Source organism: Pavona decussata, unplaced genomic scaffold (genome assembly GCF_977016875.1).
Source record: "Pavona decussata unplaced genomic scaffold, jaPavDecu1.1 SCAFFOLD_71, whole genome shotgun sequence".
In the NCBI taxonomy this organism is placed as follows: domain Eukaryota; kingdom Metazoa; phylum Cnidaria; class Anthozoa; order Scleractinia; family Agariciidae; genus Pavona; species Pavona decussata.
In genome coordinates this window covers 1,533,558-1,542,074 of record NW_028145490.1, presented here as the reverse complement: position 1 = coordinate 1,542,074, position 8,517 = coordinate 1,533,558, and the positions used below count along the sequence as shown (strand labels likewise).

General features: G+C 37.9%; 1 pseudogene; it reads left to right on the top strand.

Annotated features, from left to right (window-relative positions):
- Positions 1 to 6,038: 6,038 nt before the first annotated feature.
- On the top strand, positions 6,039 to 8,517 carry LOC146477246 (uncharacterized; annotated as a pseudogene).

Genomic DNA, 8,517 nt, shown 5'->3' with positions numbered 1-8,517 from the left:
ATCTTGGCTTTCATGCAATAAGCTTTCTCTAAATGTTAAGAAAACACACTTCATGGTATTTAAAACTAAAAGAAAAAAACTAGACCAAGTTTTTGAAATTAAAATAAATGATCAACAGATTGATAAGGTTAATTACACAAAATTTCTTGGTTTATATATAGATGACGAATTCTCTTGGAGAAAGCATATTGACCAAATCTCAACAAAAATAGCGAAAATGACAGGGATCATGGCCAAGGCTAGACATGTGTTATCTATCCAAACACTAAAGACAATATATAACACTATGGTGTATCCATATCTAACATATTGTGGCATAATATGGACAAGCACTTACCAAACTAGACTGAAACCGATAATTATCATACAGAAAAAATTGGTGTGGTTAATAACTTTTTCAAAATATCATGATGAATCCAAGGCGCTATTTCAATCTCTGAAAATTCTTAATATATATGAGTTAAACATGTATCTTATAGCACTCTTTATGTATTCATACTTTAGCAATAATTTACCAAAATATTTTAATAATTACTTTACTTTAAATAAGAATATACATAGTCATGGTACTCGTTCAGCATCAAATGTATATATTGATTACAAAAGGACAAATTATGGGAAATTTTCACTAAAATATAGGGGGGCGCATATTTGGAATAATTTACCAAATGAATTGAAATCATTACAAGGTTATAATTTTTTTAAGAGAAGCACAAAGGCTTATGTGCAAAATCAAAGTATCTTAGGTTATTAGGTTTTTAGTTTTGTTTTAGGACAAAGCAAGTATTAGGAGTAATCTATCTAGAATTATAGTAAATCACCATCTGCCCTGTAATTAGTCTAAGCTTGAATAAGGGGATCTTCATAGAGAAGCTCATTGAGCTTGCTAAGATCTCCTGCCATTATATCTAAGTTAGCAGTCATAAGATTCTATTTGATTGTATTTATAATATAATGGACAAATAAATAAAAAAAAAAAAAAAGCTTAAAGAATTTCTTCTCTCTAGGCATTAACTTCTGTAAGGCTGTAATTCTTAACTAACTTATTTAGTGTGTGTGTGTGTATGTACGTGTGCGCGGTCAAAGTTAATTGCCAAAAGTCCATATTGTAATTCTAATATAAGATTAGTTATTTTAAGTGAGGAAGCCTGACTTGTCATAGGCCTCGTGGTTTCATTCAGGTTTTCTCGCCATTTATTTTCTTACATCAATTTTCTTTATTTTTTTCCATCTGTAAATGTTGTATATGGCAAAATAAATATTGTATTGTATTGTAACCCTGATGAACAACCCACTTTCCTGGAGAATCCACATTTCATCAAACGAGATGCCAAAACAAAAACAATACATACAGTCAACATAAAGAAGAGGTACAAACTTGTGTATGACAAACGAGTCATTCACGGTTTTACAACATTATCATATGGCATCGCTGACTCTACTGTTCCATACCTGAGCCTGCAATCCGAAATGGTCACTCTGTGGAGAATAGGGATCGCTATAAGGGGAGGTTTGGAGGCCATCTACGGCTCATTACACATTGAGCTGTCAATATGAACAGACTGTATTTTTTCTTGGTACGTGTCTGCACTAGAAAACTTCTACAAAATACCTCTTTTGCCAATCATTTCCTCTCACCATTGGCTGGATGTTTTGAAAAAAATAGGTGCAATGCGATGAGGTAAGCTGCTGAGTTTTTATACGTATATGGCTCGAAGCAACACACCTCTGAGAGAACAGTATGCATTTCACCTAATGTTATGCGGTACGTCTCCATCGCATTATCCTACTCCATGGTGGATGACTCGACAGATAATAAAATCTCCTTGGCCAATGTTATAGAAAAGGATAAAAGGCGGACGGAAAAACCTACATTTGTCATTTGTAAGACACCCATGGGCAGTGCTACAAGTCGTCTTTGTGCAAGTTCAACTCCTACCCTAGCTTTAAATGATATATGTCAGAGGATGCATTGTTTAGTTGCATGTTGCGGTAGTCAAGTACACATCGATTTAAGAGAAGCGACAGAAGAAAACGAAGAGCGGAACAAAGAAGAAGAATACCATCCATGGCTCGATTAATACTAGAGTAGAGACCGATAATCCGTCCGAACAAGCTTGGGCAATAATTTTTAGTTTGTCTGATAATCTGTCCGTGTATAAATACGGGTAACAGACGGATTATCGTTCAAGAAAAACTACCTGATTAGTTTGTCTTGGCAGACAAACTGAGGTGAATAATCGGTCTGTGTGTAAAAATGCAGGGACAGAAGAACTAAGATGCCAGAATCAACACCTTGTATCATAAAGCCAGCAGTCTCTTAGCAGGGATACTGTTGCAACAATACTTATTCCAGCAGTATATCGTAGGCGCTTAGTGCCAGTCCCCTCGTGGACTATTTATATATTTTCATTCGCGCCAAAATTTATTGTTAACCGTTGGTCTCCATGTTAATTCAGTCTCGCTTGTCCTATGTTGTTAGTTTATATATCCACACTGTCAGGCACGTTCATGTTGTCCTTTGCCGTTTAACCTTCGTATTGCTGTTTTATTGCCTTTCGTTAGTATTATCTTGTAATTTATCGTTTGCCTCAGTGTATTTATTTGTTTCTGTTTCAGAAACCACTGGTCATGATTTAGAGTTAATTACAGTTAGAGGAACTGTCAAGGACGTTTAAATAAATTTACCAGTGCGTTTGTTACAGATACAAAATGTGTTTGTATAAACGAAGTACCTGAACAAAGGTCAGAGAACAAAGATGGCAGGGAAATTCCAGCACCAAAGAAGGAACGTATGTGGACCGAAACAGAATTGAAATACCTTGCTCTTGTCTTGGCTGACGAGAAGAACCGGTTTGCTGTTTCGATTGGACACACTTACTTAAAAGAAGTTGGCTAATAATGACTTGTACCCATTCCTTTTTCCTTGTGGCAGTTTCTCGGGACTTGCATAATTCTGTCTAGTATAAACGGGATGAACTATGAGACAAGCTAATACTGTGTTTTATAGTTCGTCCGGTATTTATACTAGACAGATTAAACGACCAGACAGGTCGTTTTTGACACAAAATAAAGAAACCAACAAAATGTAGAACTGGCGTGCTCAGCCAATGCCAGTATTTTCCCTGCTTGGCCAATCAGGGCCTGGTTGTTTGAGACCTGATTATCGCTAATCAGGTTTTAATTTCGGTCATTAAAAATGTCTTAAATAGCAAATTGAAAGCTTATGGCAAAGAAAAGTCTAAGTCAAAACTGAAAGACAAAAATCTTTTTGAAAAATCTTTATTGCTTAGTAATTAAAAACTTGAATCAAGGTTCAGGTTAATCCAGGATTAGCTTAATTGGACTTTGAACAACTGGGCCCGGGAGTAAGTAATTTTGTCCTGGGTGATAAAAAAAATTAAGAAAAAATGCCCTGTGTTACAACAAATCAACATTCAATGACTTTGCACTGTGCACATGGTTTTTGTTATTTTTGATGGGCAGGTTGCTGCATATGAACTAAAAATATACACCTGTTTCGACAAAGGTTGTCCAAAAAAGCCTAAAGGTGTACGCGACAATGTCGGGAGGTAGTCTGGGAAATACCCAATAAATTTCAATAAAAGCTCAGAATCCATATTGCCCGCCATCTCAAGTCTTATGCAATATAGATTCTGTGCTTTTATTGAAATTTATTGGGTATTTCCCAGACTACCTTCCGGCATTGTCGCGCACACTTTTGTACACCCATGTTACAGTTTTGCTTTAAATATACATTACAGAACAATCCCGAAAAAATGAAAACTTGTTATGACTTAATACTGATCCTATTTGTACTTAATAGAAATGTTTAATCAAACATAATTAGATAGGGTAGCAGGGATGGCACAGTGGTGACAGCACTCACCTTCCACCAATGTGGTCCAGGTTTGATTCCTGGACTCAGGATCATATGTGGGTTGAATTTGTTGTTGGTTATCGTTATTGCTCCGAGGGGTTTTCCAAATTCCAATTCAATCTGGAATCTGAAGGCCACAGGTTTGTCAGTCGTAAAAACTGCCAAGTGTCACCCTTGTTAAACAAGGTTGATTTGTCTATACAAGGAAAGCGTTCAATCTTGATAGCGCTTTCTTCTTTGAGTGCTTTAAATATTGGAATTCAAAAAGACCATGTTCATTGACACAAGCGACTATTTTATTACACAACAACAACACGCCTAAAATCAATTATGTGTACAAAATGAAGAAGGAAAGTACCATTATTAATTGTGCAGATCTCCGTAAGTTTAATCACCTTCACAAATGGCCCCTCTCTGCTTGGGGCATTTATTTATTTCAGTGGCTTTTTGTGGGTACATTAATATGGGAGGTCTTCTTCGAGTAAATATGGCACATATCTGTTTGACAGAACCGAAGATATCACAGGAAAATAAACCAAATTATTGATTTGCTACAAATTCAATTATGGCCTGTCGAACACCTCTCGCAGAACCCAGGGGCAACAGGTAAAAAGGGCCTCAATGAGTCAAGAATTCCTTGCCTAAATAACTGTTGGAATGTTTCCAGTTAAAATAAACCCAGCTCGTTATTCTCTTTCGGGGCATTAATTGGAATGTGACTGCCATCAATCCCTGCAACAACATTTGGAACCTGGCTCTTCTTGGAAGAACCTTCAATTTTTATGCTTATTTCCACTCATTTTATTTTATTTTTTTTAATCAATTGATCAGCATGCCAGCCGCGTAAAAAGGCTCCCTCTATCTCCCATCCTAGCCAAAACTAGCCGCATGAACACACGAACACAAAAGAGCCCTCCCCACCCCCTGGGGTCTTTTCTGTCGTTTTTTGTTGTCAGATGGGGTGTTTTGTTTGCACAGTTTTTGACAGGTGATGAGAGGAGCCATGAGGTCTGGAGTTTCTGAGATTATTTTTGTCTCGCGCGATTAAATTAGGATTAGGATGGCTGATAACACAGATCTTATCATTTCATGAGTTCCAATAGATATACAATTAAGAAAGACGTTGCCTGCTGGTTTGACACGCAATTAAAGTTGGACTGTCATATCACCAAAATATGTAAAGATGCCTTTTTTCATCTTTTTAGCATTAGAAGAATCAGAAAATTTCTTAGCCATGAAACTGTAAACATTTTGATCAATACTTTTGTAACCAGCTGGCTACACCATTGTAATAGCTTACTGTTCGGTGTTCTTTCATATCAACTGCAAAAACTTCAATGTGTTCAAAATGGTGTAGCCAGACTTATCTTTGATCATATTACTCCTGCCTTATATGAACTCCACTGGCTACCTGTAAAGTACAGAATCGACTTTACTTTAAAATCCTACTAATAACTTACAAAGCTTTAAATGGACTGGCTCCTACGTACATTACCGAACTTATTCAGGTCAAACCTGCATCTACACACAGCCTTAGGACGAGAACCTTAGAACATCCTAGCAGTATGCAGAATGTTTGTCCCATGATCATGAACCTAGTTTAATGGCCTTAACTCCCATGAGTCTGCTGTAGCTCAGGGGTAGAGCATCCCAACTAGTTATTGGAAGGTCTTAGGTTCGACTCCTGATAGGAGCACTCAGATTTTCTTTCCGAGTATGTCTGTGTCATTTACTGATTAATAAGCCCGTCTGTAAGAACACTTGCCACACTAGGTGACTGCTCTTTTTCTGTGGCTGCGCGAAAACTTTGGAATAGTTTACATTCTAACATACATAACACTGCCACGCTACCAGTTTTCAAGAAATTGCTCATGACATACTTATTTTCCCGAGCATTTCAACTCTAATCCCGATTTGCATCTCCTGGTATCTATATGACAACATAATGTAATTATTAGCACTAGTTGTTCGTGTACGTCATTATTATAATTATTACTATTACTACTATCTTTATATGATTTTTTTTAAATTCAGATTAACATATCGTAATAAGCATTTTTATAGAGTGTTTTCACGTGATGTCACAGCTTTCAAAATTTTCCCGTGAAAACTACTGCCACCATATTGGTGTCCCTTTAAGGCTTGTCTCTCCTGTAATTTACATTACAAAACATGTCTGTGGAAGACGATAAAGCTCCCCAATTGTCTGAATATGCAAATAACCTTGATCCTCTTGTTGAAAAAGGTACATGCAGAAAATAGCCTGCATTGCAATCCATCCTTTTCTAATTTCCGGCAAAAATTACGATGTTGAATGTCTTCCTCCCATCGAGTCAATTGACCTTGTTACATCCCTAGTCCTTGAGACCAGCTATTACACTAAAGAACAATTTAAGGCCTTTAAGAGTCTCCAAGCATATAACCAGTTGGTGTCTGGATTTGTACAGAGTGTTCACGGACTCATAATTGCTGCCAAGCATGTCGTTTTGGGAAAGGTTCGCCACTCTCAAAAAGTGAACGACCCAACTGTTCCTCTGTGGATCATCACAGAAGATGACGGAAGGATTTTATGCGCACATTGCAGCGGATGTATGGCTGGCCAAGGGGAAAGTTGCTCTCACATTGCTAGTGTGTTATTTTACATTGAAACTTTTAACAGGATACGTGGAAAGCTAGCTTGCACCGACCAAAAATGTCCTTGGATTCTGCCAACTTACAACAAAGTCATACCATTTGCTGAAGTTCAAGACATCGACTTCAGGTCTGCCACTAAACTGAAGCAAAAACTTGACAAAACAGTGGAAAAACTCGATGATAATGCGTCAGGTTCAGTCTTAAAAAATTCGAAAATCACAGTGAAACGGAAAAAGGACATTCAAGCTCCAACTGAGGCTGAGTTGAATTCCTTCTACGAAAAGCTGAACACCTGTAAGAGTAAGCCGGTTGCACTTAGCTTAATTTAATTTATCCGTACTCTGTGTCCTTTGTTACAAAGAGCACAACCATTCAAACTGTCCCAGATCTCTATAACGAGAAGTATTTAAACATGCAATACAATCAAGCACTGGAGGCCTGCGCTAAAGTGAATATTGAAATAATGCCTGAACAAGCAAAAATCATTGAAGAGGATACTAGGAAACAATCTAGTTCCAGTACCTTTTTCCTACATCGTTCAGGGCGAATTAGGGCTTCCATGAGCAAACAAGCATGTCAGACTAGCCCAGCTCAGCCATCCCATTCCCTTATTAAAACAATATGCTATCCCCACATTTTCAGATTTAGCAATGCTGCTACAAAACATGGCTGCAAGCATGAAAAACAAGCCCTTGCTGCATATGAATTAGCAATGAAGGAGAGGCATGTCAACTTCAGTGTCAAGGAGTGTGGAATGTTTGTAAATCAGGAATATCCATGGCTGCATGCCGCGCCTGATTTACTCTGCAACTGCGACTGTTGTGGTGAGAGGTGCGGCGAGATTCAGTGTCTTTACTGCTTAAAGGACTTGGATTTTCAAGAATACTTTATTAGGCAAGGATCCTGTTTGAATACAAACATGACAATCAGGGAAGACCATGAATATTATTATCAACTTCAACAGCAACTCTTTACAACTGGGAAAAAGTACAATGACTTTCGTTGTTTGTAGCATAAAGGAAAACATTGAGTTTGTGTGTCAAAGGGTTACCCCCAACCAAGATCACTGGGACACTGTACTTCCTAAACTAACCAATTTTCGGAGATTTTGTGTGTTGCCTGAAATTCTGGGGCGCTGGTACACACAGAAACGTGACATCGCCCTAAAGCTGTTTGATGCTGGGGCAGTATGTTTTTGCAGGAATGAAACAGGAGAGGCTGTTGTTCATTGCTCTGATACAGCATGCCCTTTTTCATCCTTCCACTTGTCCTGTCTTAAACTCACAGGAGTGCCAAAGAAATGGTTGTGCCCTTTGTGCCACAAAGGTTCACCACCACGAAAGACACAAAGGCCAGCAAGGTCAGATGACACAACAAAGAAAGCTGTCGACATAGACACAGCTATCTGCATATGCAATCAGAAGGCCACACAAAGTGATAAACTAATAGAATGTCACAACAATCCTTGTATAAATGGAACGTTTTTCCACTTGTCATGCATGAATTACAAGTGCAAACCCAATAGTTCCAAAACAACTTGGATTTGTCCAGATTGCGGTAGAGCAAACCTTCATGACACAAAGGCTAAGGTCAAAGTGACAAATGTTAACAATGTTCATGCATCTAGCACTGTCAACACACCTAAAAATTGAAATTGAAATAACTTTCACTACCAACTGATTCTGTCGCCTACTGGATGGCTGAACGATATTATTGTTGAAGTTCACCTAAATCTCAAGAAGATTGATCCTACTATGCAAGGTTTATAGGATCCAATATTAGGCCCAGTCCTTCAGTTCAAAAGAGTTTATAACCCTTTTGTGCAGATTCTCCATACAGGCAGGCACCACTGGGTTTGCACTAATTCAGTGGACAATAGTAATGGCATTGTTAATTTGTATGACAGCTTATATCACAATGCCATAACAAAGGAAGAAGAAGAACAAGCTATAAACCTGGTTGCAACTGATAATTTTTCACCTGCAACGCCTGTTTCTCGCTGA